The sequence below is a fragment of the Cryptotermes secundus genome, unplaced genomic scaffold (assembly GCF_002891405.2).
Source record: "Cryptotermes secundus unplaced genomic scaffold, Csec_1.0 scaffold1766, whole genome shotgun sequence".
Classification (NCBI taxonomy): Eukaryota; Metazoa; Arthropoda; class Insecta; order Blattodea; family Kalotermitidae; genus Cryptotermes; species Cryptotermes secundus.
In genome coordinates, this window is record NW_019736432.1 from 366,654 (window position 1) to 392,051 (window position 25,398).

The 25,398-nt window shown below is 39.8% G+C and overlaps 1 protein-coding gene across 4 annotated transcripts in view; it reads right to left on the minus strand.

The window, feature by feature from the left end:
• Positions 1 to 19,859, minus strand: part of LOC111869968 (probable G-protein coupled receptor CG31760) — a 245,382-nt gene extending 225,523 nt beyond the window's left edge. For all 4 annotated transcript variants that reach the window (XM_033753622.1, XM_033753623.1, XM_023861873.2 and 1 more), the window contains exon 1: positions 19,698 to 19,859. The gene's annotated coding sequence lies outside the window, so the exon portion shown is untranslated. The remainder of the gene's footprint in view (positions 1 to 19,697) is intronic.
• Positions 19,860 to 25,398: the final 5,539 nt, after the last annotated feature.

Here is a 25,398-nt window from a genome sequence, read left to right on the forward strand (position 1 = left end):
GCTATCCTACAGTCCAGAAATTTTTGTCTTCGCGTCTGCTGTCCAAAAACATAAAAATTAGAATATACAGAACTATAATTTTGCCTGTAGCTCTGTATGGGTCTGAAACTTGATCTCTGACATTAAGGGAGGACCATAGACTGAGGGTGTTTGAGAACAGGGTGTTGAGGAGAATATTTGGACCGAAGAGAAATGAAGTGACAGGAGGTTGGAGAAAACTGCATACTGAGGAGCTTCGTAACTAGTACTCTACTCCAAGTATAATTAGAATGATCAAGTCAAGGAGGATGAGGTGGGCAGGGCACGTAGCACGAATGGGGGAGACGAGGAGTGCCTATAGGATATTGGTGGGAAAGCCAGACGGTAAGAGACCATTGGGAAGACCAAGGCGTAGGTGAGTGAACAATACTAAAATGGATCTTAGAGACATAGGATGGGATGGTATTGATTGGATTGATCTGGCTCATGATAGGGACCAGTGGAGGGGTCTTGTGAACACGGTAATGAACCTTCGGGTTCCATAAAATACTGGGAATTTCTTGAGTAGCTGCAGAATTGGCGGCTCCTCCAGAAGGGCTCAGCACCATGAGTAAGTAAGTAAGTAAATAATATTACTCAATTTATGCACTAACTACTTTAGTTTTGCAAGAAATGAACAGTTTTAACGTAAAGAAAGCAGCCTTCTGGGATGTGGCGCCGTATAGATATTGTGTTAACCAACGTTTCGGAGGAACGTATCACCTCCATGTTCAAGGTAGAAGAAAAAAGAAGGAAATCCACGAGCAAGGAACCAGCGTGAGCAGGTGCTAACAGACGTCTGTTGGTTAACGCAATATCTACACGGCGCCACATCCCAGAAGACTGCTTTCTTCATAGTCACCGTTGTGAAAACCTCAAATCTTACAATTTTAAAGTAGTTGGCCGTGATGTGACGTATGTTTCTATAATGCAGTGGTTCTCAATCTTTGTGAGACCGTGGTCCGGTAAGTTTTTATAAGACGAGGGCCCGGTATAATTGATTCGAGGGCCTGGTATTGGGCCATGATCCTGCGGTTGAGAAACGCTGCTACAATTTACTCGTATATCAAGTTTCAATAAGACCACCGGAACTCAAACAGTTCCAAGCCACCTTAAGTCGCCTGCAGCTCATCTAACTGTACTACACTAGACGGATCTCGGGAGAAAGAAAGTTATTGCGTTTCCAGGAATTATTTGGGAAAGAACAAATAACTAAATGGAGTAAGATTTGAGGCTTTCACGGCGGTGACTATGAAGAAAGCAGTCTTCTGGGATTTGGCACCGTGTATATGTGGTGTTAACCGACGTTTCGGAGGAACGTANTATCCTATTTAGGACTGAGAACGGAGAGAAATGTAAATCCGTCAAAATTGAATGTTAGACTTAAGGGAAAAATATAACTGATGAAAGTGAAAATAACACTGTTGTGCAGTGGTGTACTATCTCCAACTGAAGGTGCAGTCTGTTATCCTACTCCAACTGCTATCACTTGCTGTACGCTTTGTGGTGCCAATCTAGGCTACGTCAAACAACATTGGAAACAAATAACCATTTAAAGGGGCACTATGGACGGGGGGGTTTTCAAGGAGGAGGTTCATGTTTCGTGGTCGAGTCTTAGCTCCACATATTCCTATCGGTAGCGTTTCCGGTTCTCCGGTGGCTGGGGATGCGCAGAATATACTTGTCTAGCCTGGGTCCCTATAAGCATCTCTCTGGCCGTCAGCAGCACGAAGAGGATTCACTTACTCCAGCTGCAGAAGGATGTGACGAAGAAGTGGTACAGTCCCGTGTCCCACGGTCCTCTTGGTGTGGGTTTCTGTCTGTGGTTCGAAATTATGGCGTCGGTAGTCTATCGGGCATAGCCTAACTTAGCACCTGCAAGTGTTTGACATTCGACTGCCCATGCTCACCGACCTAAGGAAGATTTCTCCGAGTGAGCATTTCTTCACACCTTCAATAAACTGTAAGAACTGCTGCACCTGTCGCAACTGCTGGTTCAGCGTTTCCAAGCGTGACTTGGCACACGTTGGGCAAGCTGTGTTGTTTTGCCAACTTTCTTGGTTGAGACAGGTTGACGGGGAGCCTTGAAGCGACGGAGTTTCAAATCGACATTCATTAGGCCATAAGGATATAACAAGTACAATTAGACCACATTCATTAAAAAGAATTTATATATATAAAACAGATTGTTTCTAATGCTCCACCTTGTTTTACAGAACCTACATGAAAATATTCTGACCTTATGGGAAGAACAGAATCTGCTGATATTTTAAAAGAGGATTCTGTGAATTTTGGGACTCAACATGAATTAAGTAAGAAGCTGGAGAAAATTTCACAGCGAGGATCTTCGTAACTTGTACTCTTCGTCCAGTATACTTAGAATGAGCATGTCAAGGAGGATGAGAGGAGTGGGGCATGTAAAAGGTACTGGGAGAAGAGGAATGGATATATGATATTGGTGGGAAAGCCAGAAGGAAAGGGATCAATAGAAAAAACTGTACACAGACGGAGAAAAATAAAATGGATCTCAGAGCAGTAGGAAGAGGTGGTATGGACTGGATTAGTGTGGCTCAGGATAAGGACTATTGGAGGGCTGTTGTAAATACTGTAATAAACTTTCGAGCTGTATAAAATATTGAGATATTTTTGAGTATCTGAGCGACCAGCGGCTTCTCTAAAAAGAATTCGGCTCCTTGGAGTTAGAATGAAAGTATAGTTATCAGTGGATTTGTAAACAATTGAAGTAATGGCCTAACCAGGGGAGAAAAGCACTATTGCCTCTTGAAAAGTACATATATATATATATATGTTTTAAGAATCGAAATGATCCTATGTGCATCATAGTAGTGATGGTCGAAGTGTCACTCAGCAAAGAACTACGCATGTTTAAGCTAAACGAAATTTTATATAATTTTTAATTTATGCATCCTGTTGTGTTATAATGTGCGATTTCTTTATTAAAACCGTCACAACACAAATATATTACGGTCAGTGCCAAGTCTGGCTCTGCTACATGTTTCCGCTATTAAAAGCCATCATCAGGCAAATACATGGTTAACAAACTCTTATATACACCACTGAACTGCAGTACTAATAAAATTGGATACAATAATATTAATTATATTAAAATATTTGGCGTAAAAATACAATAAATTAGACTATATAAAACAAAATTTATAGTATAAAACAAGAATAAAATTCTTTGAGTGATGCTTTACATCATCGAGTCGATCGTTGGTTTTTGTGATTTTGTTGTGTTCCCACGGACAAATTGGAGTATTCTATATTTTGTGTATATATAATAAACTGTTTTGGAGGCTCGTGATGTAGATGTAGTAATATTAATGTTAATTATTTAGTCGGTGTCTTATCTTACAAAGTATTACCCGTTCTGTAGGGAATGTAAACAACGACTCTATTTGCCTGATGGCTTTTAATAGCCGAAATATGTAGCTGAGCCAAACTTGGCACTGACATTAATATAGTTGTGTTGTGACAGTTTTAATAAAGGAATTGAAATTTTATATGGTTTTTTGGTAGCAGCTGAAAATAAATAAAATGTAAAACCTAACAGAATAGATTTTTACATCACCTATGACATGTCTACAATTTTTACTTCTATCTGCTTGCTACAGGACTCCTCTATACATGTTCATATTTAGACTTTTCACTTTACACATCTCCGTGCCTTGACTTAAGTTCTTCTGTCCGTGGCGTGGAGGTTATGCTGCTGTATGCAGCTGTCCTAGGTAAAGAATTGTGTTACAAACACTTGTGGAATTTTATGTGTATGTGAAAATAATTTGGATGAGTGCTATCAGCAACAGCTCATCGAATACTCCGTGTAAAATGTATTCACAAGAAAAATTTACGAAAAATATTTTACTGAAATCTATTTCCGGCTTTACATATAGTATTTTTTATAGCTAGTGGGGTGGGACTAAGTCTCTTGTACTGCGGCCACTTCTGGCCTATTGTACCAGCCCCAGATGATAGTCAGGATGATTGTGGAGCAATTGGTGGAATGAATATTGGCAGGGGAAACCGAAGTACTCGGAGAAAAGTTGCCCCAGCGCCATTTTGTCCACCAAAAATCCCACTTGACCAGACCCAGGGATCGAACCCGGGCCGCCGCGGTGGGAAGCCAGCGACTAACCGNTCCAAATTTCCATCCCACTTCTGTGTGGAACGAAAGATGGGAATAAACAAACAGAAGTCCTTTCCTTTTTAATTCACCGAATTTGGGATTTTTTTACTTATTTACTGCAATACCTTGTTTCTCTCTTATATCTGAGTTTATACCCCGATACCACTAACAAAGTTCATTGGGAACTGGGCAGGAGTTTCCAACTGAATTTCTCAAATGTTTAGCTTAGGCGTCTGGAACGATTCAGTCAGTAAAAGTATCAAGAACTGTCAGATTTATTGTTACAGTAACAGACGTTCTCTACCATTTTTCCATGTGAATGTAAACCTAGATCTTAAAACAAGTTGCTTCAGTCGAAATAGTCCTCTCTTGGACATGCCCCCAAAATCTTAACCGCACAAGCATTTTGTTCTGTAAGGAGTACCAACTGAATGACAAGCCATAAGTTAGAACCCACAATTTCGGTCGCTAAACTGGTAATTTTACATCCATTCGGCACTCACAGAAACAGGCCAGGGCATTCCGTTAAAGGGTTTTGGGAGAGGCTCTTTTTAGCCTGATCTCATAGAAGAGAAATTGTACCTTCATTAATAAATCAAGCGACTTCCGAGAAAAGCCACTGAAATTCTTCACGAGGAAACAAGATTTGAAATTTACAGAGCAAAGGCAGCAAAGGATTTCGTTGGCTCTGAGTAATATAGAGCGAAAAATTAGCGTCACGTCTGCCCCACAACATTTAAAAGGGAACAAAAATGAGATAAGGCACGACACAGTAATGAAGATACAAGATCACTGCTATTATCACCGCATAATGAAACGAAATAAGTAACAAAGTTTTTGTACAGCATTTTCTTAGCAGTTCAGAGTCATTCAAATAGTCATGGAATCCCCTTTTTTACGTAACCTTAAAATTTATTACCCTCCTCATATTCAAGCAGCAGAGTTCTATTTTGAACACGCTTAACAAACTTCATAACTCCGAAACAAATATTTTCAAAGCCGATTTTAACAATATCCTTGAAAGGACATTGGTATATGTACTTGAGTTTTTACAACTGAAAGTTGTTTTACCGCCCAGTGAACCGCATGTCACCTGAGAATATGAGACGAAGACTACAAGCTCAGGAGCTCCTGCTTGTACAATTACATTTTCCTGTTGCCTCTACGTTCTTGCGCTCAAACAGTCTTCAGCCTTTGTTGTCAAATATCTACAATCTGTACTCTTTCCTCATGGTGACAACCCAAGGATCACCCCCCCCCAAAAATATTAAATTCATTTGATAAAAATGTAATCTATAGATTTGTAGAAAGTGAACAGGAAAGTAAGAGATTCTGAGTGTCCATGTCAAGAAATTACCTTCTTTGTTCATCTCTAATTTGTATGGAAACTTTTTTAATACATGTGAGGATGCAACGGAATTTCTCCATTTCTGATACAAGCTTTCGTACTATTAATTTGATTTATTTCATTCTGGTCCGTCACACTAACAATTATAAAGACAAAACAACTCCGTCCAGTGTGACTATTTAAGTTTTACTACTTGAAAACTTAGCACCCTTACATATTTCGATCCTTACGGATCATCTTCAGAGGGACCATCAATACTTATTTGGAAACGACTATCACAATAGGTGTTCTAAATTACATACACAATACGCAATATACGCAACACACATATGCAATATACACAAAATCCTATTTTTTTCACAACTACAGCAGCTTTCCTGGTATTAAAATTTTTAAAGTTTTTAAAACTGTTGTTGTTTAAGTTAAAATTTATAAACCAAGTAGGTTTGTGTCACTTCTCCTATCGTCTTTCCTGATGGGGGTTGAACTTGTGGCGCCTGTCTATCTTGAGAAGGAGATTCTTAGTACCGTCCTGTGTTTGTTCGTGGCTTGCTGTGTTGTTTTCCAGGGGGTAGAGTGACCGGGGCTTGAAGCCGACAACTCACATCGGCAAGAGGTCATAGACCTCTCGGCAAGAGACCTCCGTCATAGCTAAGAAATTGTTCTTATGGCCCACAGGAATCGTTAGGCTACACTCATTACTTGTGTCTCAGTTCTGTCTCTCAGGACAGCAACAGGAAGACGCAAGCGTCGCGAAATTCTGCCTTAACATTTGCATTGAGTATTACTTAAATTCATATATATATATATATATATAAACATGGAAAAACATAATATTAATTAAAATGCAACAGTTCATTATTTTATGAACTTTGAGTTAATTAATTTTCGAATTAACGAATTTCAAAACGTAGTATCCCTTTTCTTTGAATAGGGGTACTGCATGTTTTGTCGAAACGAAAAGACACAAAGCCTGGGGCATGTTTCCAGCCTACCAACCATACATTTCCCCGTCCCACAGGAAGATGCTTTCTGTATACCGCTTTTAGTGTGACATGTTCTGAGCATTAGCAATTGGTTTATCTGACAGTACATTATTTAGTATCTGTCGTTTCAAATTGCTAGGATGGGCATATCAAGGAGGGTGAAATGGGCATGGGAGATGACGCAAAGGAAGAGTAATATAATGAAATGTTAGGAAAATATGAAGGAAAGAGAACTTTTGGAAAACATAGAGGTAGACGGGGAAACATATTATAGACTATAGACGTGGTATGGACTGGTAATCGGATTAATTGAAATCTTAGAACGCGTAACTACAAGTATGGATTATGCTCCTACTGTTCTACACAATTTACAAATCTCTAGGGGACACATTATATCTTCTCAGTCTGTTAGAGTCTTCATTTATCGTTGCTAGGTAAAAGGTTCCAACGGCGGACGTTCCCCTTCCTCTGGGTTCCCGAAATGTCACCGGCCTCAGCTACCAGCTTCTCACAGCAACAGCTCAAAACAACTGAACCCCAGCGGTTATCTAACTGCAGCTGCATGCTTGCTAAATTGCTGCTGATCCTTGCCAGCATAGCGATTCTTGGTTCCGAGTCCCATGGGGCCCATGGCCAAGACTTGTCCTGCATATAACTGGGCAAAAACTGCGTAAAAACAGCTACCATTATTGTTGTCGTGGAAACATTCTCGATTGTGGACCCGTTGCTTAGGAACGACTCTTGTATAGATTCTTAGTTTGTGGTCGTTGCCTAGCAACGGGTCTACATGCCACAATATGAAACTTGAATTTCTGAACAAGAATTGAATTTTTTTAAAGATATTTGGCTCCATTTATTTAGTTCAGTTCAAATTAAATGCTACTCTCTGCTGTAGGCTGCCGGTTAAGGCATGAGGCGTCTTCGTCCGCTCGACCACTGAGTTCGTGGGTTCGAATACCACTCGAGGCATGAAAGTCTGTGTGGGTTTATTCTGCTTCTAGGCTGACCAGTATGTAGGAAGCGGCTTGTGACGGGCTGACCCCCGAGCAAGGAGTCCTACCGACTCTGCTTAGAATTGCATAATTGAAAAAGCGGTCAGGGCCCAAAAAGAGACTGTAGAACCACTGATGAATGAATGAATGAATGTATGGACTCTATTATAGGTTACATAAACACAGAGACTATTTGTCCTTGTGTGCTTATTTCATCGGAGGCCAAACCAGCGCTTAACAGGGAAAGTGTCAGCTGAGGAGTACTTCCTTCTCTGATATGGCGCTCATGTATATATGCAAATGGATCCAGAAACAAAACATCACATTCAAGAAGATAGTAACCGCTCTAGTCACTGTAGTGAGAAGCTCGAATTTCACGAGTCATTAGCTGTTTTCGTACAGATAAAATTTGAACTAGCCACAATTTTAGTATTGACGTTGTTGCGCCGCAATTTTGAGACTAGAAGTCAAAATGCATTGCCTAAATGTTTCAAGACTTGCGACAAACGTTTTACAGCAATTACATTAGTATGTCAACACCTGGACAGGCAATCTTGGTTAAGAATGCCTGAGTTAGCAGAATACGCAATAGCACTTCTGCAAGTCGCGTTGTAGGTACACTGGAGTATAATAATATTATTATATAAGCAGCAAAGAAGTACCACGGAATTGCTGAATTAATGAGACTTAGGGAGGTGATCTAAAACATAATAACCAGTTGTCAGCCGGAGGCTCTATTCGAGATGGGTCTTACGAGTGGTGGAATTCAGCCTGCGTCTCTTATCGAAAGTAAGTCTCTTCACTCATACAAGCCATGATGTTAAACATTATTGTCGATAAAAGTATTGTGGTAAAATGTTGAAAGCAAACTCCAGTGTGCCAAGCGAGCCCTTAGGGTAGAATAAGCAAAATAATGTAACAAGTAACAGGCAAAGGTTAGTGTGGTAGATATGGTTGTCGTTATAGTGTATTATGATTACTGGTAGTATGCGGAGCACGCATATTTGTAGTTCATAGTGGCGACCATGGATTTTGTGATAAATATACGTAGGCTTTTAGTATGTATAACTTTACGGGCAGATTCTTTTAAGGGTGAAACTACGATAAGAGAGTGTAGTAGTGTGTAATGAGTAGTAGGGAAAAAGGTTCACGTCGAACGATGAATAATTGCATATCCTCATTAGTCGAAACAGAGAGAGAGAGGCTGAAGTCCTACACCCCAGAAGGGGAGAACATGAGGAAGCATAGCATGAAAGTAAACACACTATGTAGTCCCGACTGAAAATCGGCCTTGTTAATATTGTAAATATTGTAAATGAGAGTGTAAATAGACAGGGAAGTTAGAGTAGGATGTACCGGGATTATGATTCATCCCTCCATAATCAACCTTTCCACGACCGATCCCGAGCGATAAAAAGCCAGCCAACAGAGAACGCTCGACCACCGCACTACCGGCCCTTAGTATTTTCATCACCCCTCTTAAGATATAATATAGATGGTGGCAGCTTTGTGTGACGAAGGAAGTCCTGAACCAAGAGAATCCTAGCTGAGGGTAATCGAGGATTATGCAGAGTTAGCTGTGGTGGCAACTGTCACCACGGCGTAATAGACGTTTATTCAAATCTTGTGATTAATTCCTTTGAATATGTGATGTAAAGTAAATACTTCTGTCTCTTTTACATGGAAAACGATTAAAATCTCGCACCCATTTTGTTGTAATTTTCAAATAAATACCATATCATTTAAAATGTAATAAAGCCATGGCAGATTATTTCCTTCATGGAAATGTCCAACAAAAATGTTTATTTTAGATATGGTCTATAGAGTCTGCCGTTTTTGACTGCGTAACCATGCTGAGCAAAAAGGAAAGTACTGCATTAACCTTCAGGTCGGAGTTCATTCCTCTGATTAATTGATTTATTAGAAGCCATAAACCAGATAGCGATATCTGCAAAGGGGCCTTTTTGCTACTTACTATGAAAATTTGCTACTTCAGAAAGTATGAAGGGAGAAACGTGAGCAAGTGCTTTGTGTTAATTTCGTCCCTCCCCCTCCTCAAACGCGATCCAGCCTTTATGAGCCTGCTTAAAATGTTAAGACCACTTCTTCTCAATTCCTGGACAATTCATAATTCATAACTTCTCACCGAGCAGCTGACTTTCCTATCAGAAGCACCATATTTGAGTTCCAACTGGAAACCAGTTTTATTTACAGCTTTTTCGTGATTTTCTTGGTCCGACATTTGAATGCGGAATTAGTTCCTTAAGAAGACCCAGCTAGGATATAACTTTCGGGTATTCATCTCAACATTAATTTTATGTTACTTTATTATGTTGTATAAGCTGAGTAGTTGATATAGCATGGTAAAATAACTGACGATTAATATAAATATAATTTAATATCAGCATACCATCAGGTCATCCAGAAAATGATTATCATGTCAACGCGTCAAAAAAAATTACTTATTTCTTCTTAATGACTAAGAGATACTGTATTTTTCTTCAGTGTTGTGCCACAACGATTGCGACACAAAAATTTCTCTTATAAATCTTACTGCTGCCACCAATTGTCTGCCGTAAAGGGGGGGGTAATTACCAAAAACAGTAGGTCGCAGTAGTCTACTCTCAGTCGGCTCCTGTCACTCAGGAGCCTCTCCCCTTCCTCCGACTTATTCTTCCTGTGCTGACTGTTGTTGCTCCCTGGTTCCGAGCTCACAGTTCCCATGAGACGTAGGGTAACGCAGGAGCGGTAAGGGGAAGGAGCCTAACGGGTTGTACCAATAAAGTTCTCTACGCTTCCATCCTACTCTATTCTTCTAGTACCTACATACATACACATATATACATTAGATGATGCCGACTGCTGTCGGGTCGCACAAAGTTCACATATATTCGTTATACCTCCTGTACTGACACATGGTACTCTAGCCTGCTCTGTTGCTCATGTTAGTTCCCTGGGGTTGCACTTTAATAATATTACACTTATACTTCATGGCTATTATGAGTAGTTCGACTTACTTGAGACAGAGATGCAGATGATCGCAAACCACCACTTTGTCGGTGCCATGACGGACATAGCCTCCGGCTACACTCTTTGAAATGATTGTTTGATTAGCCTCGAATATTTTCCATTTCGATACTTTTGTACACTGGAATTTGTGACTCATCAACTTCCGGGAGGGTGAGATCCCGCCCCTTTCTGACGCTATTTCTAAGGGTGGCTAGTGCTCATTGGATAATTACTTATCACGGTGAACGAATCGCGTTCTGCCAGCCTCTGTCTACTCAGCATTCCTAATCCTCCCAGTTTCTTGTCTTTATGAGTGCTCGCTTCCGCGTTGTCAGCGCGGCTGTGCTGAGCATGACATTCTATTACCAGGCTGTTTGCCTTCCGCGTTTCAAAAACACGGACTTTGTGTCAGCATGAAACCTTTTTAACAATCCAAAACATAATGTCGATGCCCCCATATTATATTTGTAAATTTGGGACATAACATTCAGAAATTGATTTTGAACCATTGCGTAACTTCTTAAAACACAGCGGTTGCTGTATGTGCCACTTGCTTTAATATTAACCAACTTGAATATTTGCTCATAGAATGTATTTATGTATTTCAATTATTCCAAGAATGAGGGGCGATTATTTCCCTCAGCATCATCAGCCAGCCTGTCTTTATAATGGAGACTCAGTAGTTTACTATGAGGTTAAGAACTCAGTTGTTATCTGTCACTGTTTAGAATAAATTCATGTTTCAAAAACTTTCAGAGTATTAAGAATACTCTGAAATCAAACATAGTAATTTAAAAAAACTCCTTAATACGCATTATTCTGAGTATATTCTACCTTATTTTCACCTCCGAAATATCTGTATTTAAACCTCTTTTTAATACCATCTTCTTTCATAATGTTTTCGAAAAAGAAAATTCAATACATTACTTCTTCTTTACCCATAAACCCCGAATTTTGTACCATTGTACTGGGAAGGTATCTACTTCGGATATTGGCCAGGCTACCGGTTACCTTCACCGAAAGCTTTCGTGTTATTCCTCAGTATTTCGAGCCGAATATGGATATTTTATCTTCAACCAGGCAACGGCCGGAATTGAAAATCCATTTGTTAGTCGTTTCCTAACATTTCACATCACGATATACAGATTCAAAAACGAAAAAATTAACCAGTCTCATGAAGTAACTGTCTTAATAACAAGAGGTAAAGAGCATAAATCATACATATCGTCCTAATAAGAAGTCTTCTGACCTCTGTTTTAAAACCTCTCCCTCCTGGTTTCTACCACCCTCTTCATCAATTTGAGAACAAACATCCCCAATTTCTGTTTTGGGATTTGAAATTCTCACTGCGGTGACTGGCGGAGTACAGTTTTTGTGATATGACATCGTGGAAACTGGTACAAATTTACAAACATTTCGAAGAAATTTACAGGCTCCATTTTCAGGGTCGAATAATAAGCCAAGCAAGGGAACAATAAAAAGCTAGTAAAGTAAAGAAGTAAAGCTCTCCCTGTAACAAGTCGTGGAGGCCCATAGGGTTGTGAGATATCGAGGCCCTTACATTTTCTACAAAACTGGCTCTCAGATGGCTGTGAGGTCAGACTTACGCGTCGGCCACCCTTTACCCCATGAAGTTTCCTGGTACTTGTTTTTGTTAGAGGCTGATTCGACCAGAGGGCCATAGTGCGGATGGAAGGATTAGGTCAATTGAAAATTCCAATACTTCATTGGAAATCAAACCCGTGACCATCTGGCTCGTAGCATAGTGCCTCAACCATCTACCATAAAAAGCAAATAGTTCATTCTAATTCTCTTAGATTATCAGGGTAAATTCTAAAATTGCACAAGGCTTAACTACAGTTTGTATACATTTTTTAGAAATAAATTGCGGAAACATTAACTTAATTCATGTCTTAATGCATCCGTAAAAACAGTACGGAATTCATTGGAATAGCGTTATGTAATCCTTCGATCCAGCAAGAAGATAGTGTACACTTTGCTGGCGAGCGTCTATACTGCACACTCTTATATCACCGTGTCAGTGTACAGTGCGCTCAGAGAGGAAGGTAAGGCTGTGTCACTATGCAATCTCCATATTTCATGGTGCTGTGCACAAAGAGAATACGCGTGGGGAACTGCAGTGAATAATACCACAGAAGGCACGACATTTGCTGTCTACCAAGCATTATTTGGCATTCAGGAAAGTCTCCAAGGTGAGCCCCAGTATGCTCCTAACGTAAGTTCGGAAGCAGGTCTCAATTTCTTTCCTTGTTTCCTACTCTTTCTCGCGTTCTCTTACCGGGAGTACTAAAACTGATTTTGAAGGGACGGGATATGATGGCGTGGCCTAGATTCATCTGGTTGTGTGAGCGCCTAGGGCTCCAGTAAGCACGGAAATGGGCCGTCGGTTTCCATGAAAAATAGAAAACTCATAATCAGTTGAGTGATTCTCAGGTTCTCAGGAAGAACTGTGCCCCATGCAGTTAACAACAGTGTAAATAATAATAATAATAATAATAATAATGTATGTGCTAAACGCAACAGCCAGGGGAAATTACACGATCAGCAAAAAAAAAAATGAGACAACAGCAGCATAAACACGCGGACAAAGCAAACAAAAAAATAAATAATTTTATCTTAATTCAAATATACGAGATAATAGTAGCAATAATAATTAAACTCGTTTATAGAGTGCTTGCCAATAACATTGCCTATTACCAACAAACACCAAAATACACTTCAAATGCAAGGAAATTCAAATTTAAAATGAAAGTTTCAGTAATTTAACCAGAATTATACATAGGAATGGCATCCTCCAGAGAACCCGTACACCTATTAAAACATCAAGAAACTGACCTCTGCCCTAGCAACGCTGACACACGTGGCTGAAGGACTGGACCCTACACTCTTGTTTAGAGCAAAAATGGAAAAAATATCTAATTAATTTATTAAATACACGACTACTAAGGGTATCCACGTCAGAGTGAGCGTTTATTTTCTCTTTAAAAATATTAAAAAGAAATAAACCATCAAGATGTTGTGGCCCGGAATAGAGGTGTCCTAACTTTTAATTTAAATTTCAGGATACACGCTGTTTCCATCTTCAGATTTTAAGAGCGATAACCAAGAAGACAATAACCTCCATGGTCAACGCCGACAGAATTGCAACTCTCATATGAATATCATCTACAGACGGCTATTTTACGCACCGTCGGCAGATTTTAAAACCTTTGGATCGAGATAATATTGCACCATGTCGGCCTCGGTAGCGCAGTCGGTATAACTGGCTACGACTTTGACGGCCGAAGGGTAGAAATCCGAGTCCCGGAAGGAGCAAGACTTTTGCCGATCATAATGGACGCGCGATTTAAGGCATGAACTGTCTTCGCTTGCTCGAACGTTGCGATCGTGGGTTCGAATCCCATTCAAGGAATAGATGTCTGCGTTTATTCTGTGTTTGTGTTGCCCCGTGTAGGTAGCGGCCTTGTGTTTGGCTGAACCCTTGTCCAAGAAGTCCTAACTACTGTCTAAGATTAAGAAATTGAAGTGAAACGAATCGTTTCCCGGATTTTCTTTGTTCCAAATGGGGGAAACTGGAATAGATAGATAGATAGATAGATAGATAGATACAGAATATTCCACCGAAACGTCGGTAAACATCTGTCGGAACATATATTCCAGAAAGTTTAATCTTCATGATCATCGCTGTGAGATCATTAAATCTCACTTTAGCAAGTAATTTTTGTAATTAAATAAGACCCACACGTTATTTGAAAAAGAAAATTGTATCATACACAAAGGAATAAGAAAAGCCTGTAAAGTAGCCACATCTAACGGAAATCGGTATGTGACCTCTTACTTAACACTAGGACTGAAATCATGTGAAAAATTAAAGTGTTAAGGTCGGTACAAACTGCAGTCGCAACACACAACGTTTCTGTAAGAAGACACTCCTATACACCGTAGGAAAAAATTTTAATCTCGATAGTTCGCAAACTCTCATGTAACTTGGAGTCAGATCTACGTGAATCAGATTGTCTTGTGTGATTGCTTCTCTCCTGGAGATGCATTCTCTCTTAGCGCCGTTGGTGGCACATTGACGCAGTTAGAGCGGAGTGGAGGTGACGTGAATGCAGTGACGGCTTTTGATTCCCCCCCTCCCCAATAGACAAACAATTAAAGAGATAAGAGCAGTTTAGAAGAGGAGTCAAACTGAAAGTCACTTGAACTTTCTATTGGATGATTCCAGTACAGCCTCTTTAAGACGCTTCATACGGCAAAAGCAAGAAACACCAATGGTCGGACGTCCTCGTAACTGATTCAAAACTTTAGAAAGAAATGATTTACCTCACGGATGGAGCTTAATATACCGTGTCATGTTATACAGGAGAAGAATGCTGCGTCAAGTGACTACACTAAGAAAATTCTGATATAAATGTATTGTGACATGTACACCCATTTCTAGGCAACGCCCGAAATACGCACATGCAGCAATAGAACCAGTGTCGCAAGAGGGGTTTTCTATGTGGTTCGCATATATCCATTGCTAGGTAATGAGCCAATAAGCACGCATTCTTGACAACTGAAGAAAGTGTTTTCCATGGGTTCCGTGTCGATGAGTTATCTTGAAGACAACCGACGCTACAGGAGTCAGTTAAGGAGCTGAATTGAGCCGAACTCTTCAAGGGAGGGTGAGAAGAGATGGAGCTGTAGTTCAGTTGAGGATTTAACTGTGGAATGTTCACCAGCGAACAACGGGAGCTAAAGAATCTCCATTGCTAACATTCATTACCAGAAAACGTCATGTGGAGACACTGCAGATGAATAGCTATTACGGAGAGCTGTTAACAAGTAAAGATTGGTTGAAACAGGCTGAGAAAACTTAGTGTTGAGAGATATGTAGTGTGGAAATTAGAAATAATGTAATATTTATTTATAGTTATGACATCTGAGTGGTCAATAAATCTATTCACTCGGTCTATAGTCACCAATGCACGTGATAATATAGCAAATTATTTTGGTTTAATTAAAATTGAGGAGATAATAGCAATGGAGTTCAAATCGCGGTCCATAAGTTTGTGGACTCTGACTTTACATGAAGCTCAAGTCACAGCCGGAGCTGTTTCAGCTTCTCGTCTAACGGATACCAGTAACTCTTTAGAACGTGTGGAGTTGTATCTCCATTTTCATTTGTCTTCGTGTCTTTATGCTTGACTAAGCACTTTGCCCTTTACAGGTCAAAGTAATGACTTTATTTGAAGTTTCTATCGATATGAAGAACATTTAACAAATTACAAAGCAGAAATCGTTAATGTAAGATTCGGGATGCCCACAACGACGAAGATCTGTATTCCGAGCATCGTATAGTCTAGGTAGATAGATACAAGCATTTAGGAGGAATTCAATGTATCCATCCTAAGGGTATATTGAAGATGCAATATCTCACTGAAGATTTGTTTACCAACACTCCGACTGATTTGGTGTTAACATCTCAGCTATCTATCTTTGACAACAGTATACTTGTATTTGTAAGCCTGCCTACCACAAATATGAAGAATGGTGGGGGGCAGTAGAATGCATTGAAATCTTTGTACTAGATCGAAGAACATTGTTTCCTTCTTTTATTATATAGATTTCAACCCAAAGAATCATTAACTACGTTACACAAAAAGTATCATCAACAGCAAATGTCACTAGTAAGATATTCGGGAGCAATGGTCTGGAAACTGAGAAGGATAACAAAGGATCTGATAAATGAATATACCCCCTGTGTCGGGTGAGGAGGAGGATACTAAACATACACTGTTAAAATGTTATGGAACGAAAAAGTAGAGAGAAAGATTTGTACGCGTAAATGATTAAAGATGAGGGCATGAAAGCTATCCCTGTAACAGGCCGTGGAGGCCCATAGGGTTGTAAGACGTCGAGCCAACCACATTTACTACTGAGTCTGCTCACAGATGGCTTTGAGACTGTGAGCCTTATAAGCCGGCTGCCCTTTACCCCCAGCAAAATTCCTGGTACTCATTTTTGTTACAGGCTGAGTCGACTCCAGTTCCATAGTGCGACTGGAAGGATTAGGTCAACTGAAAAATTCGATGACCTCATCGGGAAACGAACTAGCGACCTTTAGGCTTTTAGCATGTCCTCGTCTCCAGACGAGGATATAATGTGTAAAAAGTTGCAAACTCTTCAAATGTAGCAAAATAACAAAACATTGGAAATATTTTTTTTTTCATTAGAAGGAAGCTGGGGAAAAATGAGGGCCCCACAAAACCACACTTGAGGACAGAAGGGAATAGAAACATAAATTAGAAAATGGATTGAGATAAGGGGAAAAATAGCATGAATAGAGCTGATGCAATAGTAATGGTATTAGTAGCAATAGTAGCTACACTGATTTGAAATAGTGAAAGCAGTTAACATGTGTTAAGCATCTGTGTACCAGACAAAAGAAGAACTTGGCGTTATATGAAAAGAGATTTAGGTGTGGTAACGAAACCCAACTCATTAGCTTTCATTCTACTTACACTCTGTATCAATGTCAATAATTTTTATGTATTGGCGTGTTTAAGAGCATTCCAGACATACCAACATGCCAGAATTTGGAAATACTACATATATGAATGAAGCCGATCACAGTAGCCGCGTGGCTTAAAGCATGAAGCGTGTTGCCCCTCTCGAACACTGAGATCGTGGGTTCTAGTCCCACTAGAGGCATGGATGTCTGCGTTTATCCTGTGTTTGTATTGTGTGTGTGTAGGCAGTGGCCTAGCGACGGCTGATTCCCCGTCCAAGGAGTCCCACCGACTTTGTATAGATTAAGAAACTGAAAAAGCGGCCAAGGGCCACAAGAGATGTAGAGCTATAGATAGATAGATATTCCGCTCAAACCCCCACAGAGACGATCGTGGCGGAACAGAAACGAAGCAAGTCGGGTAAAATGGAACAGGCTAGAAACCAAGCAACGAGGGGAAAAGGCTGGATGTTCTCCCTGCTTCTCAATCAGGAAATGTTGGGTTGACCTCCTTGAGAACTATAATATCGAGTGTTACCAAACAGCATTATATTTTAAAAGTCCAGCGCAAATATAACGGAAGTTTCTGCTATAAGAGGCTGCTATTTAAGTGACCATGACACCTATCCAATTTTAAAGACTCTCTATTAGGCTTACTTATTTATGGAGATGAAATACACGCACGTGGAAACCTGTGTTACGGACATCGCGTGGCTAAGAGGTTTCTGTATAGATGCGTTAGGGCAGTTTACTCTTGGTTATTATTCACAAGTATATTCAAATTATAGCAGTCTGCTGCCACAATAGCATCTATATTTAATCAAATGAATTACTGGATACATTCAGACCTTTATACAGATTTCTTCCTCTTTCTTTTGCAGCTGAGTAGGGCGATCATGTGGTAATATTCTGTTCACATTTCCTTTCCAAAAATATCTGACTTAAAACATGGCTATTTTTCTTTTTATTGTAAGTGGGATGGGACTAAGTCCTTTGTACTACGGTCACTTCTGGCCTATTGTACCAAACCATGGCTAGGTTATCACATTCTTCCTGATAGCAGGAATTTTACTCAGCAGAAAAATAATATTTTCTCAATTTACGATCCAATTATATAAATTGAAATTTTAGAAATTTTTCAAATCTTCTTGATTTCGAAATTTTTAAAATTATGCAGTTTCAAAAATTGACCATTTTTTATTGTTAGAATATTTCTTTACTCTCAGTTTCTGAATATTTTAAAGTATTGAAAATTTCTAGCATTTTCAATGCTTTGAACCGCCAAATTTTAGAAGAATATATAATAATCAAATTCTTCAGATATTTTGAAGATCTAAATGTGGATCTTTTTGAGTTTCAGAAGCTTGAAACTCTGGAAATTTTGGGAAAGTTCAAATTTTATAATTTCAAACTATTCAAATTTCTAAAATTTGCGAACTTCTAAATTCCTTCAAGGATCTGAAATTTTCGAATTTCCCAAATATTTTAAATTTTTTAATTTCTTAACTTAACGAAAAGTTTCCTCCCTTTAATACTTTCAGTCATTTCAGTTTTTAACACTTCCAAATATTTTTTTTTTAGTTTCACATACTGTCGAAAATTTGTAAACTTTTTGATTTTCGTTAATTTTCAGTTTCTTATATATTTGTTTTTGAATTTAATCTTTTTTTTTTCAAAATTTGGAAGTATTCAAAATGTATTTCCCTGAAGTTAGCAGGTCTTAATAATACTTCAGAACCGTGTAATTCGTGATATAGTGCCCTTAAATTTTGTTTAACTTTTGAAAGTTCCATATTTTTATTTCCTTCATAATTTAGAAAATGTTCATGTTTAGGAATATTAAAAAACCTTCAGTACTTTAAATTTTCAAAAACTGGATCCTATAAGTCTAGGTTACTTTAGGCTGCGTTGAGTACGTTTCGGTTAGTAGATTGGACCACTGTCCATTGCCTCCGCATTCAAGCAGACCTTGGTTAGATTGGGTTAGGTCAAGTTGGCGCATGAGACTACTGAGCACCCAATTTCGTGTCTATTAGCTCATCCGAACAGACAGCCATAGCTTAAAACGTACCAAAAATACAGCCATGTGCGATTTTATTTCCCTGTGGACAATAACGTGCAACGGTGCAGGGCATTTATTCTCGGTCTGTTTAGAAATCTAAATCTATAATCTAAAACATCTAAAATGTTGTATATTACTACCTTAGTTCTTAATGGTTTTATCTCAAATTTTTTTATATTTCAGATTAGAAATATATTCAGTTCCTTGGGGTATAATAATCGCAAATCCACGATTAAACTGGATGAATTAGAGAGAATATAGGTATAACAATTTCTTTTTGTTCTAATTTCTATGTAAAATTACAGTTGTTTCAGTCATTGTAGTGTTGTTTTCTCTGTTCCGTTAATAACTAAGACGAATATTTGTTAAGAATACTTACAAAGAAAAAATATAAGATGTCCATTTATAGTTAAGTGAATACTAAAACCTTGTTTAAACGCGTTATAGACTTCTGAAAATAAAGTGAAAATATAAAATTCTATTTCTAAATCACCTGCAAATTAAATCAAATTTACAACCGTCATCAAAATAATTAAACACGCCGTGTCAGGGTGTCGATTACTTCAGCTTCATGTCGAATATAATCTTGGTCGCTTACACAGACAGGTTGTCACCTACCTTGGGAAGTGTCACGTGGCGCTCTGGCTGCCGATCTCCCAGGGGCTCTGGCGCCGTCACTCAGGTATCACCGGGACCTCCCATGTCGCTCACTTGTTAATGGAGAAACTCAATTCAATCCCAGACTTAGAAACCAAGGGGCTCCATCACATGCAATTCGCGACACCTGAAACACATGTCCCCCAATTACACATTCGAGACTCGGACTTGAGACGGCAATGTTGTAGCATAAACTTAAAGGGGAGAACTGACTTCATGGTACAAAGCATTCATAAAGCAGAAAGCAGTCTTCTGGGATGCGGCGCCTTGTAGATAGTGTGTTAACCGACGTTTCAGAAGAATGTATAAGAAAAAAGAAGAAAATCTGCGAGCGAGGAACCAACATGAGCAGGTGCTGACTATTCAGTAAGCAGTTGGAACATCATGCGGCCTGGTGTAGCGGTGACGTCCTTGACTTGTAGTCGGTAGGTGCTCGGTTAAAATCCAGGCTGGGACACCGGCTACTGACTGAGATTTGTTTGGCTTTCTTCATTGCCTCAAGGCAAATTCTGAGACAGTGTTAGCCCATGATAATGTCCTTCCAGCTCGTTCGAAATTCATCATTCTATTATGTGATGCCACACATTCTATACATCGATACAGTCGTGAGAAGAAGGAAGTAAATTCTGGGACATGTGGAGTCCCACTATTCATAAACCCCGTGGCCTTTAGTCCGCAAGCGAACTATACCGACCGAGAGATCGCCGCTTGTCGGCGAAGTTAGTGCCATCTTTAGCGGATAGAGGCTGCCACGTGGCCAGCGCAACGGATCCCCACGGGCGTTATTTTCTGTTTTCTACACCGAAGTCGCTATTTCCTTGAAATAGCTCCTCAATTATCCTCACGAGGCTAAGTGGACCCGTTCCAGACACACTACTTTTCAGAAAATCTAGCAGCGCAGAGAATCGAACCCGGGCCTCTGGATTTATAGCTATAAACTCTGACCACTAGACCACAGTGGCCTTCTCCACTATTCACACTCGTCGACTTAAATAATTTTAAATTTTGAGTTTGAGGTTCCCGTTGTGGTGGCTATGAAGAGTACTCTCTCGTGAGATGTGATTCTGTGAAGTCCCATAACATTTTACCGATATATCGGAAAAGTGTGCTGCCTACAATTTCAGGGTAAGTAACCAGCAGGACATATGAAGCTGCTTGCTTATTTTTGGTTACTTGCTTGTCTTACTGAAGATGGAGGCAGTGAATTCTGCCGGAGTGTGGCTGGACCACCGGTCCTCTCAACGTCACATCTCAGAAGACAGAATATTTCAAACATAAGATCCACCGGGCCCAATCATAGGACAGTATTTTTAACGTATATTCTTGCATCTTTATTTCTTAAGTGACATTTTGATGCTGTCCTGCCGTCTACAGGTCATTAAGGCATGGTTCAATGGGATTCCCAGCCATACGACTGTGTGAATTCTTTGTTTCTCTATCGTTTTTTTGTGTCATGTACATGAAAACTTAATCGAGTTTCCCAGTTAAGTGCCCATTATTCATGCTGTAGGTCCCAAGTTCCAATATCAGCGCGGGAACCAGCTGTTCTGATAAACTTTTCTTAGAGTTTCCAAACGAAGACTCGGAGAGTATTTGGGAGAGTCATGACAGTTTCTTTTCACGTCGTCTCCAATTCATAATTTGTTATTATATAATCTAATGTTGAGCTGTGACTATGCAGCTGAAAATAATTAAACAACAAAACTGATAATAAATATTTTAACAAAACTAAGAAAAATGATAGTCTCTGAACTGAACGGATTATACAGCATCGAATGAAAATATGCAAGATGATATGGAAAGTATAACGAAAAAAATAGCTGAGAGAAGTTTGAGAAAAGGAAGCTTCCTCTTTAGGACATTATAGTCTTCGAGTAACGTTTCCATTCCAGGAGGTATGAGTAGAGTCTCGAGAAGAAATAGGATAATTATTCTGTCAGTTAATATTCGAGACAATGGATTACAGACGTTACAACACAACGTCCTTCATTTGTGTAATCAATTCTACATCCAACCGATGCCCCAGGATTTATCACAGTCAATATTTCCTGGCGGATGTATAGGGAACTCCATTGATTCTACAAAACTTGGAGAGAGAGAGAAGGAGAGAGAAGAGAAAGTGGGTGGTGGGTAGGGTGAAGCAGTACATCTGAGGGAAGGAGGAAGAAAAGTTCATCTCTGGTATTGACGGTTCCCAGACAGTGCCCTCTCGCCTTTCTAACAGAGGTACTTTTGAAAGAGGGTAAAGCTTAGGGGAGTGAAACAGGTAAAGTTATAGAATATGGACTTTTTGTGAACAAAGGAGAGAATTTAAGTCGGAGCTTTACGGCTCCGTCCCTGACAATATACGGAAATGCGATTCGCAAATTACACAAAAATCTTAGGGCCGCGCCGTAGCTCAAGCGGTTAGTCGCTGGCTTCCCATAGGGAGAGATAGCGCCGGTCACGGTAGCCGAGCGGTCTAAGGCATGTACTATCTTCGCTCGCTTGGAAACCGGGATCGTGGGTTCGAATCCCACTCAGGGCATGGATGTTAATTTGTGTGTGTGCGTTTTTCTGTGTTTGTATACAGGTAGAGGCCTTGCGACGAGCTGATCATTCGCCCAAGGAGTCCTGCCGAATGTGTAACATCTAGAAAAACCGAAGTGAACGGAGAAGTTCATGGAGGTAGGCCTAGGCCCACTGGGGCTGTAGTGCCAAGGAAAAGAAAAAAAAGAAGGGATAGCAGATATTGAGATTGGCTCGAGTGAGGTCTTATCTATTTCCAGTCCAGATCAGCACGTGAGTAGTGACTTGAGTGGAACGGGCCAAGATAAAAGGGCTTATACGTTGAGTGATGTCAGATGGAACTGGTCTGGCTTCATGGAGTCGTGAAGGCAGCGGAATCAAAGGCAGGTCAGAGATGAAACCTGACCTATATACAAAACCGTTCTATGGGTTGGAATTTAAAACAAGTAGTGAAGTTCTTAAGGGCTCAAGCCTTGTCTCAGTCCCCTTTATATTGGACAGATCATCAGAATTGTAACACATAAATTCTGCAGTGTTTTGTTGTTTTGTTCATGGGAATAATAATTATATCCATGAAGATTACAATAGTCTAAAGTTCATTGTCACATCAAGGGCTAAATTCCGTTTGTAATTCCTAAATATGCCTTGAGTATCTTACAACTTTCCTCAGCTCACGGATTGGAAAGCCAGCGTGCATTTCCAATGTTCGTCCCTAATGTCGCGCGTTTTACGAAAGAAAGAACAGATCTTAGTCTACGAACCTAACTTCAGATTTTCATAGGGAACGTAACCTGAAACAAAACCGCATATTTGGTGCTCACGAAAATAATGATACACGCACTAGGGGCCCAAAAAACGAAAAGCATAGCAACCTACAGTGCTGGTCGGAAGGATTTTACTCTTTTGTGCTCAGTAACCAAAAACTGTCCACAGTACAAAAGTCTATTTCGTTTCACAGCTAATATAGCCAGAGCAGCTCGTATAGCAAAAAGTGTGTTCACATTATCAAGAATTTAGTCTTCTATGTTGTGAAACCGTGGATGGATACTGATGATTCGGAGGAATATAGTGCGGCCATCTTCAGAGTTAAAGTACGTATTTAGATTCATAAATACCGTATACTTAATTACATAAGGAAGTTACGAGTGTGCTCATCATGTCCAAGGTAAGGAGTAAAGAAGAATCGATAAGTTTTGAGGTTTTCACGGCGATGACTATGAAGAAAGTCGTCTTCTGCGATCTGGCGCCTTGTATTCTTGGTTTTAACCGACGTTTCGGAGGAACGTATCGCCTTCATCTTCAGAGCAGGTGAATCGCGATGCGAATACAGAGAGCAATAGCTGCAATGCAGCCGCCCTGAATATGAAGGCGATACGTTCCTCCGAAACGTCGGTTAAAACCAAGAATACAAGGCGCCAGATCGCAGAAGACGACTTTCTTCATAGTCATCGCCGTGNTAATCTTAAAAATCAGCTTCGTGAGAACCTCAGAAGTTCGCATTACCTGTAAAGTACAGCTGAGGACGGAGCAATTTCGATACTGGTACGTGAAGCACTAAACTTTATAGATGGTACCGTGGCATCACTTCTAACTTCTGAGAGGATGGGCACTTTTGTAAGAACAACCGGGCGGAACTTAGTTGAGAACCACCACATGAAGCTTTTACTGTGTTCGTTGCTTTGTTTGTATTTCAAACTTTACTTCTCTCTGTGGAAACAGATGGATTAATGTTACCTTAAAACGAATATCTGAATCTGTGCCACATAAAATACATTATTATTCATTATTTATATTTTTCGCCAGTTAACTTTACTAAAACGTTCAAAACTCTTTAAGTTTCCGATGGATGGAGTACAGGGCTAGAAGTACTGGGAAGAAGTAATCGTCAACTTTTCTTTCAAAACATTCAGAGTATTTTACACGATAAAGACCGAATAAGAAACACCGTGTCCTAGAGATTTTCTGTTGTTGTATGTATGATTGATAGACTAATTGAAATTGGAAGGTGCTATGGCAATGAAATGAATGTGGGAAAAAACAAAAGTAATGAAAATTTCGAGACAACCAACCCCAGTCACAATAAAGATAGACCAGAAACAACTGGAGAATGTGAAATGTTTTAAATATTTGGGTAGCTTGTTAACAGATGATGGAAGGTGTACTTGTGAAATTAAATCCAGGATTGCCATGGCAAAAGCTGCATTTAGCAAGAAGAAGAATCTTTTTACCAGCAAATTGGACTTAAATTTGAGGAAGAAACTAGTGAAATGCTACATTTGGAGCATAGCTCTGTATGGGGCTGAAACATGGACACTTAGGGCAGTAGATCAGAAACATCTGGAAAGTTTCGAAATGTGGTGTTGGAGAAGGATGGAGAAGATCAGTTGGACCGATTATGTGAGAAATGAAGAAGTGTTAATTAGAGTCAGTGAGCAGAGGAATATCCTACACGAAATAAGAAAACGGAAGGCTAATTGGATTGGTCATGTTTTACGCAGAAACTGCCTTCTAAAAGAAGTTATCGAAGGAAAGATAGAGAGGCGGATAGAAGTGACAAGAAGACGAGGAAGAAGACGTAAGAAGATACTGGATGACCTTGGGGACAGAAGAGGATACTGTCATTTGAAGGAGAAATCTCTAGATCGCATTAAATGGAGGAATTGTTTTGGAAGAGACTGTGGACCTGTCGTCTTGACAGATTACTGATGCTGATGATGATGATGATGATGATGTATATTCGTTTCCGCAAGGAAAATTTTAACGAGATGTTGTCTAGCAAAGGGGCTGAGGAGCACACAGATATATAGATCGCAAGCCCCTGTTTATTTTTTTAAAAAGGAAATGAGGTTACAATAGAGTAAATTATGACTATTAATATTGATTGGAAATGACTGGAAAGAGGCCGCCTATGACAGAGTAGCAGAAGAACCATAGAGTGAAGCCTCGGTAATCTGAACCCCTGCAAATGCGGACTTACCAATAAGAATTCGCACATCCATAAATTAGAGACACGTGATAGCGTAGTTGGTTGAGGCACTGTGCTTCAACCCGGAAGGTTGCGGGACTGATTCCTGATGAGGTGATTGAATTTTTCAAATGTCCTACTCCTTCGAACCGCACTTTGGCCCTGGTGTCGACTCAGCCTCTAACAGAA